Source organism: Atractosteus spatula, chromosome 4 (assembly GCF_055471065.1).
Source record: "Atractosteus spatula isolate fAtrSpa1 chromosome 4, fAtrSpa1.hap1, whole genome shotgun sequence".
NCBI classification, from domain to species: domain Eukaryota; kingdom Metazoa; phylum Chordata; class Actinopteri; order Semionotiformes; family Lepisosteidae; genus Atractosteus; species Atractosteus spatula.
The window spans coordinates 14,180,319-14,204,012 of record NC_142709.1 but is presented as its reverse complement, the minus strand read 5'-3'; the positions used below and the strand labels follow the sequence as shown (position 1 = coordinate 14,204,012).

General features: G+C 37.5%; 1 protein-coding gene across 1 annotated transcript in view; it reads left to right on the top strand.

Moving 5' to 3' along the window:
- Positions 1 to 5,939: 5,939 nt before the first annotated feature.
- Positions 5,940 to 23,694, top strand: part of LOC148835878 (sex comb on midleg-like protein 2) — a 60,396-nt gene continuing 42,641 nt past the window's right edge. Inside the window, exon 1 of the mRNA XM_088913905.1 lies at positions 5,940 to 6,070. The gene's annotated coding sequence lies outside the window, so the exon portion shown is untranslated. The remainder of the gene's footprint in view (positions 6,071 to 23,694) is intronic.

Genomic DNA, 23,694 nt, shown 5'->3' with positions numbered 1-23,694 from the left:
TCGCGCATCAGCGCACCCTGAAAGGCTCGGGGTAGAGATGATTACATTTCAGATGCAGTAAAAAATTGCTTATGTAGCACGCGGCCTTAAAAGTGTGACAAAACCAAACCAATGGAAGGCAATTTCATGGAGGTCCATTCAGACTACTATAGTCACACAGACACTTAACTGTAAAGATTGGTTCAACACAGCGTCACTTGTAAGAAAAGTGAGTCAAGATGGGTTCATTTCACCCCAGCGCAGGTGACCCAGATTTATCCCTAATGAGCTTCCAGAAAAAGACTCAAAAGGTCGGAGGCTAAATATAATTAGTGTTTCTAAAAATTACTCATGCCGAATGCCACTCCAACATATGCTGCACTAGAAAAATGTCAAAAGAAACCTTTAAGTAACAAGAAACAAATAAGGTTCTGCATGTCAGGTCTAAGCCAGTGAGCAATGTTTGTTTATTGGGGAGTATATCAGATTAAGTGCTTTATACTAGTACTGTATATTAGTACTGACATGGTTGTCAGTACTAAAATTACACACAAAGACACACTCATACAAATCACTCAATTTACTGCCAGAAGGTATTTATACCACTACACATCCCCAGAATATCTTTTAAAAACTGTCCCTGAATGAAACGTTCCTTGTATATGAAGAAACGTTCCTGTTTGACATTAATGGTATTTTTCAGACATTTTTCCAAATCACATTAATTTTTTTTCTCATTTTCGGTACTATCCCATAATGGATTCTTAACCTTTTTTAATTCAACCTTTAAGATTTTTTTAATTAAAATATCTAAAGTGTTGCTAATAACTATTGCTGCTTCTACTAAAAAATGTTAAGATGAACAAATGGCAAAATACACATTGGTCCTCTAAATGTCCTACGAAGATGCACTTGTTTGTTGAAAAAACATTTTTCTGACTGAAATGAAAATTGGACTTTTCCCCGTACTGTAATATCTTGCAAACTGAAACCACAAGATGGCATCAATTTCCAGTAAATATAGCTAATTTAGTACATCTAGCCATCAAAACATTCTTATGTTGTTGTTTTTTTAATGGAAATATTGTTTACCTATGCCAACACGTGCATGTGCTTCTGTAGAGGGGCTCTGCTAACCAGCATCACAGTAATACAAGACAGAGGCTCACGTATTGACAATGGCTTTCAAATCTATTCTGTAGTCTTACATTCTGCAGGATAACTATAATGAAAAACAAATGTTATGTTTCCAATATGATTATTATTAAGTCATTACTACTACTGATTTCCATGAGAGCTGCTTCTGCCAGCATCACTTACATTTCTCCTAATGTCTGATGCTGATGATAATAATGTAATGTGGTGTATTTTATAATACACTGCTCTCAAATGAAAAGTAACCAGTTACCCACACCTCATGTTATTCAGAGGATCCATATTTTGAACTACAATATTAAGCATGATTTGTCCAAACAAAATGGAAAGCATGTTTTCTGAAATATCAGCAGACTCCAGAACTGTAATGCAAGCAGATGATTACTAAATCCATGATGCATAATTTAGGGAATAAACTGATGTAGGAGCTTATAGGCTCTGTTATATAAGAGATTTATGCACATATTATGTTAGTGTTTTTAGTAATAAATTTACCTATCATTATTGCCTTTGGGATTGAACACGATACAATAAAGTTCAAGATAATTCCAGTCTTAATCTCATTAAGGTAAATACATAAACATCATGACAGATTCAACATATTCCATGATTAAGACATACAATCATACTTTAATGTAACTGAAGATAGTTCATGCACATAGTATGAACCACTTAGGTGTTGCAACTGCAACAAAATTGGGACGGTTCGGAATTCATTCAATAACATCATTGGAGTTTCCAACTGAAGCTATTCCGAATTCCGCATCATGCCTACGTCAAGTCCCATCCATCCATTTTCTAACTGCTCCAGTTTCAGGGTTGCAGGGGAGCCGGAGCCAATCCCAGCAAGCAACAGGTGCATGGCAGGGTACACCCTGGACAGGACGCCAGTCCATCACAGGGCACACACAGACAGAGACACAGACATGAATACATGCATGCACACACTCACACCAGGGACAGTTTTCACAGAAGCCAGTTCACCTACCAGTATGTTTTTGGACAGTGGGGGGAAGAAGAAGTGCTCGGAGGAAACCCATGCAAATGTGGAGAACATGCAAACTCCATGCAAAAAGCACCCCAGGTCAGGAATTGAACAGAGGGCCCTAACAATGCTAACCACTGTGCCACCATGTTGCCCTTATCAATTAGGTCCTACAAAGAAGAAATACATGTATTTACTGTATCTTCCAGATATTGTAAATTAAAATAGGCTTTACTAAACAGTCAGTTAAAGGTTCTCTTGCTATGAATAAATTCGCACTGTTCCTAAGAGTATGAGTGTTATCCCAGTGCCCTGACTAAATTCCATTTAGATTCTGCACAATCTGGATGACCCACATTTCCCTCTTTATTCAGTTGTGAAGCAATATCTCACTTCTCCACCTGATCATGTGTGCTGGGGCTGCCGTTTGTCACCTAATCAGGTGTTGCACCTCCGTTGAGGATGAATTGGGTCCCCTCATATATGTAAAGGGTTTGGTGATCCTTTGATATGAAAAATGCTCAATAAATGCAAGAAATTAATTAAATTCAAACTGTTTGAGGACGGTGCCATCTGATTTTCAATCTTCCATCCTCAAATTGTTAGTGAACACACATATATATCAAACTCTAAAAATAGCCCTGAGAAACAAAGCCAAAATCTTAAAAAGAATAGCATATGCTGTGAATAAACTGAGCTTTAAATTATATTTGATAAATTAAAGGAATTTCAATACACTTATATTGACTAGTGGATGTTTTTTCAGGACGTCCCTGAAAGATCACAAGAAACACGTTGACTACATTAGCTGGGAAATGAAATGAAGTTTGCTTAAAAATACCTGAAACCACTAATTCAAAGTATTCTGTGATCAGGAGAATCAGGAATAGGGGATGTTGTGCCAGTGCAGCAGATGGCCTTATAAATGTGGCCTTCAGAAAATGAAATGAATATACAGTAGGTGCAGAGAAAAACAAATCAAACCCACCTTTCACTTCAGATAACAGACCTGTATTTAACAACAGCACTTTGCTTGTCCCACCTTTTTGTGTTTCTACCCAATGGAATTTATGATGCATTGCATTTATAATTTCTGTGGCAGGTTGCTGACAGGGTCAATTCTGGTTGATTTTGATCCATTATGGGCTACAGACCTTTAAGCTGTGAAGAAGAGAATGATATACATACATATTCGTCTAAACTGGTATTTGTAAGTCATATATGCACCATATATCAAAAACAGATTGTCATCTGTTTTATATATGGTGCATATGAGAATCACAAATAGCAATATAAAATTTCAAACAGCAGTTCTCTATCATCAAAAACTATTATCTTAATCATCGGATTGCTTTATTGTGAGACTTCAGTGAAGATGCCAATAAGATTTCACCAGCTGTACTTTCTTTTAAGAAATCTGGCATGCAGAAATGCTTGTATGAATTAAGCAACCCCTATTGCTGATTGTATGATTAGAGCAGTGGTTCTCGAAATAGATTTCTCCTGAAGGATTCCTGGGTCTTCTGATTTTGGTTTCAACTGTATCCAAAACTTTTTAGGCTAACTAGTCCCTTTAACTGAATTTGTTCATAATTAGACTTTTTGAACTGGCTTCTGCACTCAGTTTTTAGTTTGAAAAATACTCTCTTGCAGAGAACAGTAACAAACATAATGCCATCCATTCTCTCTTCAATTTGCTTATTCATGGCCGGTTGCTTTCTGACTAGGCAGGTCACTTACTGCGAATGTCTCTAACAAATACCCACAGTAAAGGAAGTTGTATTCTGCAGAGATCCAGTTACGTAAATTCCACACATGTATGAAATACACGAAAACTGAAAATTAGTTCACGGTTGAGACTCATTACTAAGAACATATTAACAGTTACAAACAGGAGGTCATTCAGACTATCCAGCTATTAATAATAAAAATTCCTTACATTAATATAACATTTATCTGGACATTCCACAAAGTACTCAAAGTGCTTTACCAGTAATGAGGACTCCCTTCTAACAACAATGTGTAGCCCCCACACCATATGAAAATTAGTAGCTAATTGATCCAGAGATCCCCTCCAACTGTTTTATGAAAGACACCAGGGTATCAACTTCAACAACATGCCTGGGAAATTTGTTCCACTCTCCCACAACCTTTTGGATAAAGAAGTGCCCCCTGTTCTCAGTTTTCAATGCACTTTCAAATAGTTTATACTTGTGTCCTTTGGATAATTCTTCACTGTTCATTGTGAAGACGTTTGCTAGATTAACAGGACAGATTTATCAATGCCCTTGATGATTTTGAATACTCTTTATTTAAATATTCATCCATTTCTCTGTTCAAGTCGAAAAGCATGCTACAATTTTAACTATATATCCTAGGATTCTGTTTGTGTTTTTAAATTCCTCCCCACATGGTCTGGCAGATGTAACTGATGTGTCGGCATAAACATCCCAGACTTTTCAACCAGTAGCCTCTTCTGTCTCAGTGCTGCCCATTTTGCCCATTTGCTCTATCCATCCATTTTCTAACCACTTTATCCAATTCATGGTCACAGGGGAGCCAGAGCCTGTTCTGTCAAGCAACAGGCACAAGGTGGGACACATCCTAGACAGGATACCAGTCTATCGCAGAGCACACAAAGACACAAACACTCACACCAGGGCCAGTTATCCCAAAAGTTAATTAACCTACTGTACCTGAAGGAACGACACACCTGAAGAAGCCTCCACGGCCGAAACGTTGTGTTTTCTTTTATCTTTTTTTCTATAACTTGTTCCTTTGCAGCCTACGCATGCAGACGCAGCTACCCACCCGAACTACTACAACCTACCTGTATGTTTTTTGGACTGTGGGAGGAAACCAGAGCTCCCCTGAGAAACACACACAAACACAGGTTACAAACTCCACACGGATAGCACCCCAGGTCCGAAATCAACCCAGGCCCCCAGCTCTGCGAGACAACAAGGCTAACCAAATTTCAGTGGAATGCAATACCAACTTAACTAATATTCTAATTTGTTTCGCTGATTTAGTTTTTCTTATTATTTTATATCGTTCAGTTTTAACAGTTAATATGTTTGTAATCCTCAAAACTGAATCGTCGCAGCATTTGAAATGCATCAGCTTTATAGAAGCCGTCGCGGGTAAGAGCAAGAGAACAGTTTATGTGTGAAACAAATTCTACTTTCCATTAATATTGCAAAAATATTGCAGTATTTAAATTTGGTAAGCATTAACCAAGTTGAACGACCTTTTGACACAAAAGATGCGTTGGGGTTTTTATCGCATTTACCTTCATTTTTGAAGCTTTTGCAAACGGGTACACTTTTCATTATCAACAAGTTTTAAGGGGACGACCAACAGAATGACGTTCCCCCAATATTTACAGTGTTTACACTTAAGACCAAATGTAGTTTTCCTCGCAACACCCCAGATTTTTATTTGAAGGGCACTGTGAATCATAAATGGCATGTTTTTATTTTTTCAAGCAACTGTAAATCATAACACAACTAATACTACTATAGGGGAAATGAAGACAATTTTTATGTAAAATACGCGCTTGGAAAGGGCAAACTTTTTCCCAGTAACCCCACCCCAAAATTGGGGGGGAAAGCTTCTTGGAGCGTTCACTGGCTACAAGTATGAGCTACCTGTTATGGCTTTACCAAACTCTTTCAATTTATATATAAAAAAATAGGTTAAGTGCATTAGTCGACCGATATTTTCTGAGTGTGACTTCAAAATCTGGGGGACGGGGCAATAAATGACGTAATAGCATAAACCTACACTCATGAAAAGTACCTACTGTATCACCATCACCGCTCCTGAAGAGCCCCGCATTGAAATGCGAGTCGGAGCCGCTGGAGGACATGCGCGGAGCAACACGGAACATGGCGGCCTAGTGGAGGAGAGAAAGTGTTGAAATCTGCTGCAAATTTCTTGTCAAATTGGGTAAGTTATTTCGCTTTCACTTGCTCATGGCCTCGTCGCTGCACACGGCGAGGTCGCCTGCCTCTAGACCGGTGGTTTGTGTGCCCGCATTGTGGATTCAGTGCGCAAATACAAAACGCGAAAGAGCTGAGTTTTGTCCACCCCGCTCGGTTTTTTTCTCTCTCTGTGTATGTTACTCCCTAAACTACGGGGAACCCATCTGGCGTGTTTACTACGTGATCTGAACCGGAGTCGCGGTGTAAAAAATGCGTATCGTTTTTATTTCTTATGGCGTATCGCCACACGTTCACTTTTCCCCCCCCCCGAAAATAAGATAGAGTGACATTGTGAGGAGGGAGCGAGATTATATGCGTAATACGCCATATCAAAATGCGCCAGCTGTAGCGAAGATGAGACTGTTTTAATTTCGGACAGGTTTCTTCACTGGCTAGCTACCTGCCACCGCACACTGGCGACAGTTTTTCAGTCCTGTCTGGAACTGCTTCTGTGTATGCAAAGTATTGGTGACACCGTTCACGTTTTGGGTAAAAAATGCAATATGCTGTTTGTAATGTTTAATTTCTGTTTGGGGAAATTTGTTGATGCTGCTTGTATTACATAAGGGCGTTTGTCAGAAATCTGAAAAGTAATGCAATTGGCAAATGAAAACAGTGGCTGTCTTAGTGGAATATTAGTAGCGATGGGAAGAACGGTCTTTTTGAAAACCGTTTTCTGTTTTGTGTAGTGTTACACAATAACAATCCCAGCCTCTTGCTGTTGGGTTTGAGTTATTTCAAATTCCGTCACGCAGTGTTTAATGGGGACACGCCTCCACCTCGAATGGCTCATTTTTGTGTTACAGTTTAACAGAATCTGTTTTTTTTCATGTTAATAGGTTTATTTTTTTATACTCTAAAAGAAAGGTGGATACAAATAATAGTTTGTTTTTTAAAGCGTAACGACGGATTCTTTGCATAACCCAAACATTAGAATTTATTCGTTTGATTTTTTTTATAACAAAATAAATGCTTTAAATTCTTATATTTTGGGGTGACAATGGTTAAGGAAGTTGTAGTGTTGTTTTAACGTGTTATATTATACACCCATGACCTAACTGTGCATCTGCAAAGTACTTTGATATCTGATTTATAAATAAAGGTTATTATAAGCGTGATTGTAAACCGAACATAAAAATGCGAAAATGTTTAGTTAAGAGTTCAGAGAATTTGATTTAAAGCGAACCAAGTAAATTCTTTTAGAAGCTGATAAACTCTAAAAAAATACATGACCGTTAAAGTGGTTTCAGTTTTAAAACTTTTTTTTCGATTAACGTTGGTAACTAGTCGAAAGCATTTTGGATTATATTTGAAATCCAGTGAGCTAATTCAGCATAATTTATAAAATGGGTTTGCTTATATGATTGTTTTATGTTGGTTTGCTTTCTGTCTGTGGTTTCCTGTTCGAAATGATTTTATAGGGAAGTTCAGGGAAATAAACTTTTTAACAAAGAAGAAACGTTATTTATTGGAGATACAGTGGAAAAAATGAGCAACGAAAGTAGGTCCCATTAAGAAGAGCAGCAAGAAATTAAGAATTCGTTCATCAAAATAAAGTGCAGTATTTTTGTAAACATTTTCTTTTTAAACTCAAAAACTCTTAATGAGCTTGAATGGTTACAGGTCAGACAGGATGTATATGTTTTAGTTTAAAAAAAATAATATATTACCATTCATGCCGTTATTCTGCAGTTAGTATGGTGTCAGACTTTTGATTAAAAAGGGTTAGATGTCCATTGGAAACATTTTTACCATTCATTTTTGTCTTACAAGTTTTGCTGTTATGGTCCATTAAATCTTAAAATGGCTGAGAAGATTTTGTTGAAGCCCTTGTTGTCAGTCACAGAAGTGTGCACTGTATTTTGACATAAAACTCACAGGGTTTTTCATTAACTGGCAAATTACTCCCTGTAGTGATTGTATCAGCTTAAGTATTTTTAATTAAACAAAAAGCAAATTGTGAAATTTGAATAAATGTGGAAACCTAGTGTCATAGACCTATAAATGTCTTGACAATGCTGGAAACATTGTTGCATCCTCTCATGGTACATGAAAAAAGGCACAATGTGTCACTCTACACATGTGAACAGGTTTCTGTGGTTCAGGAAAAACAGACTTGAGTTGTGAATTACGTAGGCGTATTAAATACCTGAAACCATTAGCAATCTTTCGTTAATGTAAAAATGTTCCAAAGCTCACTTTAATTACCAATTACTTATTACCAACCCTTAAAAAAAGTGGTATGATTATTTTGTTGTTGCTTTTTTAAATCTTTTGATGCAGATTGGTTGTTAATATCTTCAAAGGAAAATGCATTGTTAGGGTTTCAGTTTTATTATTGCTGCACGTAAAATGTAAAAAAAAAAAAATGCAACTCTTGGTGAAAAGTATAATAGTACGTCTTTACATGCATTATTAAATGCAAAGCATGCTGCTAGTAGGGATCTGGAGGTGTATCAGGCAACAATCTGATGCACAGTCTGTAATCCTGATATCACCACACACTGTTTATTCAGAAACTTTGGTGGAAGGTATTTGGTTAAAAGAAATTGGTTGCCTCCTGTGTGAAAGTGTGGCAGAGAATTGTTCAGAGATGGCTGGTGAAGGCTGCAATAGTTTGTGTGATGTGTTCAGAGGGATTCAGGAGTCTTGGAACAGCCTTCCTCGTTCACCATGGTGGAAAGCCGAGTGAAGAGGGTTTAAAAAACGAAGCAGTGAATTTGTATTGAGATTGCCATGGAAACCCCTGACATGGCACGGATTTGGAAAGTTAATTGCTACCAACCCCTGACCTCATATCTACATAGAAAATTAACTGTAACCATATAGTTAAATATCTATTTGCATAGGAAGATTATAAGGGACTCTGTTTTACAGAGGTTCATTTACCTATATTCCATGCATCTGAAGGATCGTAGGTGTGAAACCTGGAAATTGGTTCAGGGTTGAGACTAATTAAAAAGAACATATGCACAGTGACAAACAAGAGGAGGCCATCTGCCCATCCAGCCTGCTCGGCAAGTTAGTACCATTTTCTTGAAGGGAGTCGGGGTATCGGTATCAAAAACATGGCTGCGTAGCTTGTTCCACACTCCCACAACCCTTTGTATAAAGAAGTGCTTTCTGTTTTCAGTTTTTGAGGCAGGTATTCATATGCATTTGTGTTTTATTGTATTTATTAACAAGCACATTAATTGCTGACTCTAAATTGGAACATAGTGTCTCTTTCATAAGCTGTTCAGACTTTGTAAACAATTTGTTTCATTAAAATAAATTGTAATTGATAAAAATACAGCAAATGTTGCCTGAATCTCCATATAAAATGTTTAATGATTATATGTATAAACAGTTATGATTGTACTGGTAGTCATGAATAATCCTTAAAGGTTTGAAATTAAAGAATTATTACAGTAGTCCATTAGTCAGGGAACATTCAAACTGTTATCATTCCATTAACTCCAAACAAAATGTAATCATTTGATATAACAAATGTCAATTGGTACAACATTTAATGGCTGTAATCAATATTAATTCTTTTGCTTTTGATAAAAGAAGTGCAGATCAGTTTGCAAGTTGGAATAATTATCAGATCAGTAAGACAGGCCAGACTCTAGCACATTAAATGTCATGAGAGTTTCCCTCTTTAATTTCATCAGCACACCACAAGTCTCAGAATTTAGACCATTTAACCTTGGGTCTCACAAGTGGAACAGACAAATTAGAATTTAATTCTGGGGCCTGAAGTGATATCCACTGGTGATTGAGTCTGGGGCATGGTACTTCATAGCAGAGACCAAATTTAAACTTCCATTTCAGAGAGGCAGGATTGTGTTCCATTTCATTATTTGGAGCCTTGGTAAACTACTGAATTTGAAAATTATACTTTTTGTTGTGATTTGGGAGATATATTATATACATTGTTTTTTTTATAGATAAAAATCCTTGTATTGTAAGTTATCCTTGGTTAATGTTTACGAGTGTTAATGTAAAAAAGTCAAAATTAGATTACTGCTCAGTCCTCCTGGTTCTGTTGTTAAACACAGAATACTGTTATATCGGATAGAAAGTTGGAGGACTATCTTAAAGAAAGGTAAGTCTGACACATTGTAGTCTACATACTTTGGATGGTCCATGCAAAAAGAGATTTACCCAGGAAATTGTACCTTAATCATTGGAGACATTGTGACCACTGGGGATATGTGTGAGAATAAATTATTTGGATGTAAGGATTGCATCTCCTGTAGATTTTTAGGTGTTATTTCAAGAGTGCAGCTATATGCACTCTAGCAGGTCCCTTGACAATCTGTACAGTGGATTTTCTGATCTCAGGTTTTTCATACTTCAATGAGAACCCACACCAGTAACTGAATGTTGATTACTTTAAAACGTGTGACCGCTAGTTGTTAGGATTATGGAGATGATGTGGTGTGGTGTGTTAGAGATTTTTCAGATTTCTTGTGAAAATTACTGTAGGTTTATGTGCCAGAGTCTTCTTCTGATGGGATTTGTTGTGCTCCAGAAATCTTTTTTACAAGGAATGGGTTTAATTTAACTGTTTCATTCTTGTCTTGTCCTGAAACACTTTGAAGGAAAATGATGGTGATCAAGCTTTGAAAATGGTTTTGGTTTTCAGATTTGGAATAGTGGGCATTTTTGAGGTTTTTGAAGTTTTATCTTTAAGTGAGTGGGACCTTGATCGTTGTCAAACCACAACAGGGTAAGAAGCAGGCAGTCTCTTAAATAGACCATTTACTGATTCCAGCTGAAGTTTAATCTTTGCAGCTGGACTGAGTTGTGAAGATGCGATCAGTCAGTCTGCCAGCCTTGTTTACTCTAGCAGTCATTCACAGGTGAAGTGGATTAAAGCAGACAATCTTTACATAATCTGTCATCTTGTAAATGCCAATCAATACACCTCAAATGACAGATTCGAGAGTTTTAGGGAAGGTTTAAGCAAAACCATTAACTCCAAAAATGTAAGACAAACGAGAGGAAATGCTTTTTTTTAAATTCCTGCAATCTACGTTTACATTTTTACAAACATAAAATTAATTTCCATTTTTGTACTTTATCAATCAAGGGTGCTTTAACCATTTTGCACTGAAATGTGTGTCCTCAACCTACTGGACAGTGCGGATGTCCTTCCAGATTTCAAAATCAAGTTGAAGCAAGCATAAAATTCGAACCTGGCATAATGGCAACACTAATCTTGTATTTGATATATGTGTTACAAATAAAGAGTTCAGTGCAGATTATAGACAGATACTTTATTAATCCTGTGAGGGAAATTGCAGTGCACCAGCAGCCAGGCACAATCAACACAGCACAGTACAACGTAATACACAATATACAAAAATAAAACAGTATGTACAGTGCACAAAGAAGATGTATTGCACAGTATAGATATATTGCACAATCCACAAGCATATTGCACAATGTAAATATATATTACACAAATATAGATACATTGCAAATCCATTTCCATATATTACACACCAGTTGTAAACAGAGGATTCAGATTTAGTCCCAAAACAGGTCAATGTTGCCCCTCCCCAGACACACTGGATGAGTTGTAAAGTTTTATGGTAGTAAGCAAGAATGACCTTCTGTAGCACTCTGTTACACCGTGGTTGGATCAGCCTATTGCTAAACATGCTCTTCATTCCACTGAGCATGTTGTACGGGGGGTGGGAGACGTCCATGGTGGTGGTTAATTTGGACACTATTCTCCTCGCTGCCACTCCCTCCAGAGGGTCTAGATCAGACCCAATGACAGAACTTACTGATTATAATTTCAGTATAATTATGATATCTTAACAGAAAAATACATCATGGGCTGCGTTAGGGTGACAGTGTTTTGTCCTTTGCCGGTTTTCGGTCATTTAATGCGTGATTACCTGCCAGATACAGAAGTCAGATAGTCCAAAATGTAAAGAAGCTCATGCTGCCATTTTGTATGTTATGATATGTTAGGATACTTCCTGCTACTTAATGCCAGAAGTCTGTTACCAGAAGTAGTTTTAATATTTAGGTCACCGATATTCACTCATTTCATTTTCATGTTCAGGCTCATTACAGCGCAATAACCCATCTGTTGCGATGCATGTCCTTTGTCAACTTTCTGGAGTGGATCTATAGGATTGAGAGATTTGAGGTCAGAAAAGCAACAATGGAGTTGAAAAGTTGCAGCATACATCACTCTTGTATAACTCCAGTGTAGCTTTGCTAATTTCCTCATTGCGATGCAGAGCATTTCAGAGCTACTGTGTCTTCTGGGGGTCCTCAGTTCAATGCAAAATACACAATACACAAGTTCATATCAATGATATTTTTGTTTTTTGCTTAAAGAATGACTGTTGGTTGTTTCAGTTAAGTTTAGCTTTAACACTGGCATGGAAAAACAAATCCAACATCCTTACTTAGGCAGATCTTTGCTCTCACTCAGCCAGCTGACTTCAATGTGGAACAACAGGATTCCCAGTTGGGCAGTCAGCTTTTTCCAGCAGCATTCTGAAAAGCTTGCTTTGCTTTTGCACAAGCTGAATTAATGGTTTTTGCAACAATTCCTTGTTGCATTTGCCATTTTCTGAGCTTTTTCACCCAGTAGCTGTTGATGCACAATGTAGTGCTAATTGGATCCTAGGAAAAGAGTAGCTGTAGAAAATCACAGTTTTTACCAATCATGGAGAGACCTCTGGCAGTGGTAATTGAGGTCAGTTTTATTTTGGTACATTTTGTTAATTTACTTAAACCTTGAAGGCATACTTCTCCGGGTATAGTTTCTCTCAAAAGCAAAAATGGTGATCCTTTTTAACAGTAGTCTGGGTTTACCGTTCTTGCAATTGCAAGGAGTTGGGAACAACCAGAACCATCTGTTTGCCAGATTAAACAGAAAACCTATGACTTTTTCTAGTAACACTGGACCTTGACAGGAGAATGGTTTTGAAACTCTCAGTCAAGCAATTGTCTGCTTCTAAAAACACATCTTTTACATCTTGTAACCTCAAACATCTGTTCATGCTTCTTGGACACGCAGAAAGTTGTGCTATCAGCAGCCTAAGGCTTAACTAATGATTTTGTGAACAAAGGCTATAGCAATTGTAAACCACATTTCAAATCACTAAGTACATGAAATCGCTATGTGCAAGAATAGTATTATCAAGCACCTTGCAAACAGTTTTAAAAAGCTTTTCCAAATTGGAAACTTAATGTTTATGTAGCAAATTAGATGCATGCGCACTTACTTCTCACCATCTCTACAAAGAATTCTTGGTTCCGCTCACTGTCAAAATGAAAACTTTAGTTGGATTTGTTGTTGACTTGCAAAGCTTTCAGTGAAACTCGGGGAATCAGCAAGTGAGCCTGCTAGGTCCAAACTCTCCCACTCTGCCTCCCATTCCCTTCACTGTCCCTTCAAGCCTTGCAGTGCTTACCCAACTGATAAACAATTAAGAGTTTTTATTTGAGTAAGTCAGGTATTTTTTATGTGTATTCAAACTAGGCTGAAGCAATCTTATAGTCTGGTCCTTTGATTACTCTCAGCTGCGCACTCCTGATATAAACATACCTTAAAGCTATCACCAGTGGTTTTTGTTTTGTACATACGCCCGAAAAGGGCACTGTAGCCTAAACTTCCTTTCTTTTTGCTTTTCTGCGTGGAGTTCATTTTTACTAGCTTCCTTGTACTTGCCTTATACAATCAAATACCAAATACCATGACATTCCAGTATTATTTCTGTGGTGTGTAGGTTAAGTTCTGTGGTGGTTCTGGGTAGCAGAGAAGAAATTATAAAGACAGTTCCCCTTGTAAACACATCAGTGGTATGGAGCAGAAAAGAAGACTTTTGAAGATAAGACTCTATGTTTGGTCCTCAGGAAACACAAACTTCAAGTCAGTAGTGATTACAGCTGAGTTTCATTACAATTGTAAGCTTGGAGACCCTTGTAGGTTCTGAAGCAAAATGTTTTATAGATCAACTATTGGATACATTTGAAATAAAGTCAAGTACAGGAATGTGTAGTAGTGATAATACTGATAAGCTATAAGAAGCATTGGGTATATTCCTTTTATTTTCTTTTGACCTGTCAGAGGGGTTTAGGATTAAAGAAATCTGGGCACCTTCCAGCCATAGGCATACAGAGTGCATTACCTCTAATTAGTGTCTCGCAGTCACAGAGAAAGAACAGGGGGTGATGTATTGACTGTTAATAATGCCCTGCTTCAAAAGCTATTTCCTTTCCAGTGTGTACACATTTTCCAGGAGCTACAACCCTTGCTTGAACATGCTTTATTCCTTATTTCTGTAAAAGTATTTTGCCTCAATTAGTCCTGTTTCTTTTTTTTTGGGTGGGGGCCTCTTAGTTGTCCATGGGGTCATTTTCTTGTTGGAGAGTCACAGGCTGCCCTTTCAGGACATTTTGTATTGTTTCTACACCAGAGGAAAAGTAAAGTAGGTCCAGATGGGATTAGTCTATATTTTAGATGCAATAAGCAGTTTCAGGCGTTGAGTGACTTGGAATATCACTGTACTATTCTAGTTTGTACAGTAGGTCTTCAGTTGGTCATGGTATTTATATATACCCTGCTTTGGATTACATTCAGATTTTTAAAGTATTCTTTAGTTTTTTAGTATCGTGTCAATATGTGTTTTATTCATTATGAAGTATCATTAGTTTCACCCATTTAATTTTGATCAATCACTTTTGTTTTTTGTGAACAAATGTTTTTTCTTTGATCCTTTGGTTAAAGTTATTTCATAGCAGTCTTTGTCTTCAAAATGAATGTGAATTATTTATTTGAGGTAAAGCCACGCAGCTGCCTTGCCTGTGCTTCTTAGAAAACATTAAAAGCTAACCTATTACTGTTGGGCTGTGGGAATTTAGTTTCATACTGTTTTCAGAGCTCCAATTTTATAGCAAGCTAATGCCATTACAAAGGAAGCTAATGCCTATCTGAAGAAAGAGAACACTTACTCTGTAAAAGCTATTATTAGTACAAAAGTCTTTGATATTTGCTTTCTATTCAGAAGATGGTTTTGCACATAGTATATACACAGTATCTGAGAGTTTCCCATGCATATGTCTGAGCCTTGCCTTTCGAAAACTCTTGAGGTGTAATTATCCTGTTTTTAGGATGTGAACTGTCTAAACATCTTAGGATGGTAAGAATTTGTTGTCCGGGGTTATTCTTCAGTAGATCATAACTTTGATATGAATTCTTTGAAAAATGTTTGTTCTCTGACACAGTTGTTCTATAAAAAGAGAGGGTTTGCTTCAGGAGAGCTAACTCGTACTGCCGAGCGTAATGGTATTTTCTGTAGTGAATGGTGTTGCCAGATTGTAGTGATGGAGCAATGTAAGACAGGCTGCATGGGAACATTATGCCTGACTTGGTGGCCTTACCACAGTCACATTCCCTGTAATTATAGCCCAGAGGATGTGGAATTTGAAGGGTGTTCTGTATTCCCTTTCAATTGAGGACCTACCACACAGTTCGCTCTTAATGGTGTATTTCATACAGCGATCTTCAACAAAACAGGTAATGTTTCTCATTCAGGATGAGGCAGTGTTCATAGAGCAGGCAGCACTGGTCGGGGTTGTGGCTTCATTACTGGAAGCATGTGGGCTCAAATCCTGGGTGGGACATTTCTTTTGTACTCTTGAAAGAAGTGCTTCACCTAAATTGCCCCAGTAAAATACCCATCTGTGTGAATAGGAGCAAATCATCAGCCAAACCATTATTGTATCATAGAATTTACACAGATAGCACAGAAGACATGGAAATCTGCACTTCATTGCTTTTCAGAAAAGTTGATGCCTCATTTAGTCCACTTTGCAGTGAGGTGAAACAACTGAGTAAAATGATTAAGTTAACTAAATTATACCAGTTTATGCATACAGCAGCTCAAATTCTCTCTCACACACTGAACCTGGAAGGTAATGTGACCATTCTACACTCAGAAGAGACTCTTAAAATCTTTTGTCAAAGAGCATTAATGGCGGGTAATATAACGTGTTATTCCTAACGGAAGAAGTTGTTGGTGATTGTTGTGACCTTGTCAGTGGGGAGAGATGTGACTTCATGGTTTTTTTGTATTCTGTGAGTGTGTTGAAGAAATCATTCTCAATTACCCTTTCAATTCTCTCTTCAAAACCCTAGAGCCTCCTGAATTAGGTTAAGGGTTTTTTTAATGCAGTCCTATGGATCAGGATCTCTAGATTTGCACAGTTAGGATGCTGACAGTCTTTCACGCTGTTATTTAATTACGTGCAGATAATCCATACCTGTTTGGATTAGCTTTGGTGTTACTTGATGTCCTGTAGTGCAAACGTTCTCCCAGAATTGTTCATTTCAAGCCCTACCGTGTCATTTAAGTTCAGTGGCTGTTCATTTTAAACCCTTTAATAAAAGAAAGAAATGCCCATCTTTTAAACTGGAAAAGCAACAGTAAAATAAGACATTCCATAAAAGAAAAAAGTTAAATTCCTTTTATTAATATGACACTGACTTACCTCTGGTAGATGAGCAAGGGATGAAATAAATATGCTGTAACAAATGACTGAATAATCGTGAACACTGGTTTTGTATTCTGATGAAATCCAAAATTACATTTGATAAATGGCAGATCCTGCAACAAAATAGCAGAGACCCTTTACGTTCTTCGCAATTAATATTATGATTTTAAGTGAAATATTAAGTGAATCATCATCATTAGGAGTAGGATAAATGTATAATAAACAACCTCACTGTCTGTGCCAAATCATGTGTTCTTGACTTTGTGGCTGTTTGCTCGCTTGTCAAGAAGACAGAAACTGTCTTCAAATACTTAACATATAAGTGAAGTAAAAGCTTTGAAGTATTATGGTGTGGAATTTTAATGGGTTTAAGTCAAGGTAAACATTATGCTTAGACAATTTCGGGTGGCGTTTGTTGACAGCAGCAAAATAATTCCATTCTTGTAACATTAACATGAAAAACAAATATTAATGATGCAAAATGATCTCTGAAAGTAAATTACTATAGATATGGGTTTTAAGATGGCCTTACATATAAAAATGGAAGGTTTTTGATTTTTGTATTGAAGGCCATTGTATGGTATATACAGTATTAATGATCAAATTTAAAAACCTGAAAACCTTTTGTAATACTACTTTTTTTAAGAATAATGCGTTTTAAGGGTTTTCGAATAATTTCGGACAGAAACCTCCACTTGTATAAAACAACAGCTGAGGACATTCTTCATGTGCAGGTCCATGCTGGAGATGCAGAGCAGGGCTCGCCTGCCTTCAAAGCCTGTCTCAGGTGACACAGTGCAGCCGTTGGACCCACATGCTGTCCCTTACAGCCTGGGTGGAAACTTTCTGGCCTCCTTATAACAAGCGTGGAGTAATGGGATTGCAATGAGCTGTATGAGTTGTTTTGGGTGTTTACATGGTGCTGTGTTAGGACCTTTCACTCAGGCTCTGCCTCCCAGCTGTGGAACGGACTTCCAGCCCCAGTATGATTAATCGCCTCACCTCTGTGGCTTATAAACATCCCCTAAACCTTGCTGACAGGAAGATTCCGTTGGTGGGGTGGGCAGCGTTTATTTTTCATCCCTGTCTTTCTTTGTGTTTTGGCCTCTTCCTCATGAACCGACTGTTCTTGTTTGGGTTAACACTTCAAGCATGTCATTGCTGTGGCTGCAATGACGTTGGATGGTTTATTAGAACGTGTGGATCCTTTTTAAAAACTGTATTGATGTTTTAGCAGGGTCAGTTACAGTCCACACAGAGAAGTGGTCAATCTGAGCTTTGCAGTTGGATACTGTTTACTAGGAACTAATAAAAAACAACCTCTTGTCAGATACAAGGCTTTTGTGGTTTTGTGTTACGCCCATTTCTGAGATAATGTAAATTTATGTATGTTGTGCCACTCTAAGATCATATAGGTCTGATAGCCCAATCCGTTCTGCCGCTGCAGGAAGAAAAGCTCTTCAAGAGAGGAGGCATTACCCTGTCTGGCTCATTTTGTAGTTTAGTAGATAATTGATCCAAGAATCTCATCCAGCTGTTTCTTTAAAGAACCCAGTTTATTGGCCAGTACAACATGCCTGAATAACTTGTTCCGTACTCCAGAAAAACCTCTAGCTAAAGACTTGTGTCCGTAACTTCCCCTTGTGTCCTTTGGTTAGTACTTCAAGTCCCCTTACAATCGTTTCTGTTCACTATAAAGATTCAGTTCCTTCAGTCTGTAACTGTAGGACATTCTCTTAAATCCTTGCATGTATTTGGTTTCTCTTCTCTGGACTGATTCAAGAACGGCAAAATCTTTCCTGTAACGTGGTAATCAAAATTGTATACATTATTCTATGTGAGGCCTTACTAGTGCATTACACAATTTTATCATGTAAGTCCCCTGGTTTTAATACTACGCTTATAACAATATATTCTAAAATTGTTTCTATTTTTAATTGCATCACCACATGATTTAGAAAGTGTGAATGTGTCAGCATAAACAAGTTTTTTCATTAGTAGCATCCTCTGTCGCAGTGGTTCTCATTTTGCATTTATAGTTTTGACCACCTGCATGCAAAACCTTGCCCTTATCCTTATTAAACATCATCTACCAGGTGTCAGCCCAGTGTTGAATTTTGTTTAAGGTCTTTTTGAGTTTAATTTTTTAACTACTTTTACAGGGTTTGCCAGTCCTCCTAATTTGGTGTCATCTGCAGATTTAGCTAGTTTAACAATAACCAGAATCTGTGTGTTTGATATATAAATTAAAAAGAGCAGTGGTCCTAATACAGATCCCTGTAGTACTCCAGTAATTACATCATCCCTGTTGGAGCTTATCTATACTCTCTATTTAATAACCAATTCTTAATCCAAATACATAAGTTTCTCTACCTGCCGCCCATCTGTAATTTGACCATTAATCATTTATTATGATCTTACCAAAAGATTTTTGAAAATTTAAATACATCATATTATATGCTGTGAGTGTATCCTTTATTGTTGTTTGTTGTTAAAATAACACTAACAAGTTGGCTGGCAAGACCTGCCTTTTCTTAATGCATGTTTACTATTCCCTAGTATTCAATTTCCATATTGGTGATCCTGTAAATTAGAAACCTTTTCAATAACCGTATGTATAATAGAAGTCAGGTGTATTAGTTGGTCCAGGTTTCTCACTGTTCTTATGGATAGACACTCTGTTAGCAATTTTCCAGTCCATGGATACTACCCCTGTCTTGAGCTAATGTTGGAACACATTAGCAACAGCATGAGTAATGTATTTTCTCATTGTATGAAGATCTGTTGGTAGCTGATGCATGGTTGCTTAGTTTTTTCATTAAAATATAGGATTCAGGTAATCCATAATTAGGCAATAGGTATTACAAGTTCGGAGACAAAACAATAACAAGTTGCTGTGCACTGTTTGAGAAAATCAATCTTTTTGTATCAGTCTCTAAGTTTTGAATCTGCAGCGTGCCTTTTAATGTGCTGTCTCAATGTGAACTGCATGTTGTATGACAATACAAGCCCTGACACTTATTTTTATTAAGTGTGTCTACAGCAATGCATGTTGCTTGAATGTTATAGGATCAGGGTAAGAAGGTGTCCGTTTGTGAAGATGAGATGTAATTTCAGAATTTCCGTTTTTGTGGCCACTTGTTATGTTAATATTGTCATTCAAAATATTGCCAATACATTTGTCCATTTCAATCCAGCTTGGAGTGATGTAGTAAAATCATTTTCAGAGATCTAACTGATGTGTGAACTTTGATACATGAAATGTATTTTACATTATATATGTTCAGAACTAAAGAGCAGAGATGTGGACATTTGGTTTTAGCTGTGCATTTTGAAACTGAATTTCCTTTGAAAAATATTGGTAATCAAAGCCATTAGAATACTGGTGTCAATTGAAGAAAGACCATTTCTCCAACAGAATTTGGATTTGGGCTCATTTGTAAAGTTAACAAAATGGAAGTTTTATAAAGTTGTTTTCTTGTGCTCACATGCAAGCCATTTACAAGAGTTAATAGGATTGATTGTCTTGCAATCTCTAATTTTTCCATGGTTTTTTCACTATGTGATCACTTAGTAGTTTGTTACAATACAATGTACAAAGCTACATAGTCACAGCAGGGAGAGAGAAAGAGTACTCTTTGCAATGGCATATTTAATAATTTGGATTAATTAGTATGATTTGTGTACCTTTTTGATAACATTGATCAGCTTTGCAATTTAAAAAAATATTCTATTGCTAAATCGCTAGTGTGCAAAGTATTTCTATACAGAAAGTATTTATATGATGGCTTTTGATTTGTATATATACTTCCTTTTATTTTTCTGTGTCTGAAGTAACAGATTCAATTCCTACACAAGTGCTGGAAGTGCCAAATAAAGGTGGTGGTGATAGAGGTAGTAAATGTGTTGGAAGAAAATTGTCCTATGCTTTCAGAAGGAAATTAAACTTAAGGACCATGTTACCACCCTTTTTCTAGCATGGAGATGTCAAATATACATGCACAGTGGCTCTTCCTTACACATCGTAAATGTGCTTTTTTTGTAAGTGCTCTCTATCTGTTGCACTGCTGTCCCAGATGGTTTCTGGCTTGAAATGTAGACATCAGCCTTTAATGGGAAGTGCTGGAATCCTTTTCATGGTCGCAAGTAGACTTCCCCAGATGTGTTCTGGTTAATGGCTTCTTTCTGTCCTTTGGAATCTTTATGGGAGCCATGCCTTTGAGATCTGCCACCGAGACATAGGGAAGTGAGGGGTCATTCTTGCTGTGAGACACAGGAATGCAATCTAGTGCTTTGTGTTACTAAAATGTTCAGTTTTTTTTATGCCAGTGGCTCTGTAAGGAGACAGCACCCTCTTTCTCTTTAAATGTCCTCTTTGTACAGCATTCTCCACTATTCATATTGGGTGTAAATTACTGAACTGAAACATACAGAACGTTTTGCAGTTGAGTGCCTCGTTGATGCTCGTTGATGCCACTCTTGGTAGATTTTCAGCCACCGCCCTGCCATGTGTTCAGTTAATCGTCAGCCATGCTACAGTGTGGCTCAGTGGTACTTTTGGTATAAGTGATAAGAGTTTGGTTATCCTCATCTAAGAAGACATTTAGACACAGTCACAGCAGAAATACTGTCAGAATTCAACAGCTTTTGTGGATCCGTTATAATAAGTGCTGTACTGTTCGAGAAGCACAGCTGAATTTGTGTGTATCTGTAATGTATGTCATTCGATCATGGAAGTATGTCCCTCTTGCAGACTTCAAATGTACTGTATATGTATTTAGAAAAGCCAAAACAAAGCCCTTTCTGACTGTACCTTGCTGTTGGTACAGTACCTGCAAGGCTGGCGTTTGAGTCATTGAGCCAGATCAGATGCACAAAGACCTTCTGGGCTCCATGTTGTCAACCTAAAGTTTCCAAATGACACTCGGCAGCACTAGTGGACTTTTGGGATTTTTTCCTTTAGACTATGCAATTTATGTCCCTTTATAGGGGCCTTTGTATTACAAAGTGATTGTGGACTTGTAGTAGAACAAGACCATATTCCCTGCAAAGCAGCATATGTGTGCTGGCAGATGAAACATCAGAAAGGAGGCGAGGGGATGTGGCAGTTCAAGTCAAAGTCTGGTTTATATTAGTAAGAAGCTGTTACCAAGTCTTTATGTAACTTTTTAAATACACACTTAAGATAAGCTGTGAACACGACCTTATTGATCTTCCTCAAATACCAATATGGTCTTATTGTACACATGGGACATTTTATATGAACATAAGAAGAGCTGTGATGATTCTGAACTTATGTGATTACAAGGCACGTACAGTTAATTGATCTGTTGCCAGGGTGTTTAACTTGATGTTCAAAGAACTTTTAAATGTGAAACATGCAATTTGAGTTAGGTGATTGTGTGCTCTGTGTCGAAACACAAAAGTAAAATATCGGTATTCATCACAAAATTGTCAGAAAAGCAAAGTCTTGGTAACTATGTGGTGAAAAATTACGTACAACCTCTTAAGACTTTATAGTTCAACATATTTAGACATATGTGACCTATACCTACTTAAGTCACCAAGTCCTAACAGTAGGTAAAACAAACAACACAAAAAGTCAACTTTTTCATTTATTGCAAAGAAAAATCAGCCAGCTTTTAGTATCTTTGTGTGAAAACTAAGTACACTTTTCATAACAGCAGAATACTGTCCATATATTACTCATTTACCAACATCAGAAGTTTGCCATTCATTTGAAAGACAGAACAGCAGAAAGAGTACATTCAAAATCAGTAGCTAAACTGCATTGATGAGACCTGCTTTGCCTTTCCTCACCTCAGGCTAGAACAAGGGTTCCCAACCAAGGCGCATTGGGCCCCAGATTTTTTGGGGTTTTGTTCAAGCTGAGTTCTTGGTTATTTTCTTTTAATCTTTGGATTTAACTAATGATTGATGGAGCAGACAACTTTGCATTATTCTCAGCTCTGCATGTGCAAGAGATTTAAAATATATCATATTAATCATATTAAATGCACATCACAATGAGACTGCGACTTTTTAGAGAGCAGAAGCAAACAGAAAAGGTCTGCTTAGTCCCTTCATTAGCTTATCGTAGAGCTCAAATAAGCAACAGAGAGTCCAGCTGCAATGAACACTAGCAGACACTGGGGCCACAATCTAGGGTAAGGAAGTCCTGTGCTAGACGTTGTAATTCGGAAGAAAGAGAAGGCTTTGATTTCTGAGACAGACCCCCTCTCACCAAGCCAACAGGCTTGGGAGAGAGGAATTGTGGCTGCTTTGATTAACCAACAAACAGAAGTTTCCTGAGCAAAAATCTGACCATAAAAAAACAGGTTAGTTGCAGTGCTTTCATTGACCGGATTTTTCACTAGCAAAAACATCAGTTTTGGAGGCTTTCTAGAAATGATCTGTTTTGCATTTCTTAGCTCACATTTGCGTTCATTGGATGTCGAGATGTTGGTTCTGACCATGGTTTTTACAGGAATTAATTAAGCACATACTGTAGTACTATGAAACAGAACCTTTACTAAAACACGAAAACACGAACACCACACACGAAAGTTCTCTTTTAGGAGAACAAGCTCCTCAAATGGGCGCTGTTTCACTGTTGTTTTCTGGACAACAACTGTCTTTTAAATATGCTTAGCTCTCGAAAAGCAGGATGTGAAACTGTTTTTTTGTGCCTAAAAACACAAAAGAGTTAATGAGCTCTGAGATGCATTAAAAGGTGCACATTCAGAGTGCAGATAGATGTCTGCAGCCCAGACATCAGTGCTTCTAACCTGTTCTTTGTCAGCAGGGTTCTCCAAGTAGTGAACCGCATTGTCTGAGCACAGCAATCAGCTTGAGGACCCCTGCTGTCTGCTGGGGAGCATTAGCAGCAGTAACAGCTGGGGGTGCTTTAGGGCTTGCAGTGGGAATAAGAAGTGGATAGAGCCTGAGCTTTTTTTGCAATTGATGTTTACAGGTTGGCCTGTAGAAAGACCATCCAGTTAACCATGTTCTAACCATTTTTATCCAATACAGGGTTACGGGGGGACTTAGCCTATCACAGGGGAGCTAAGCAGC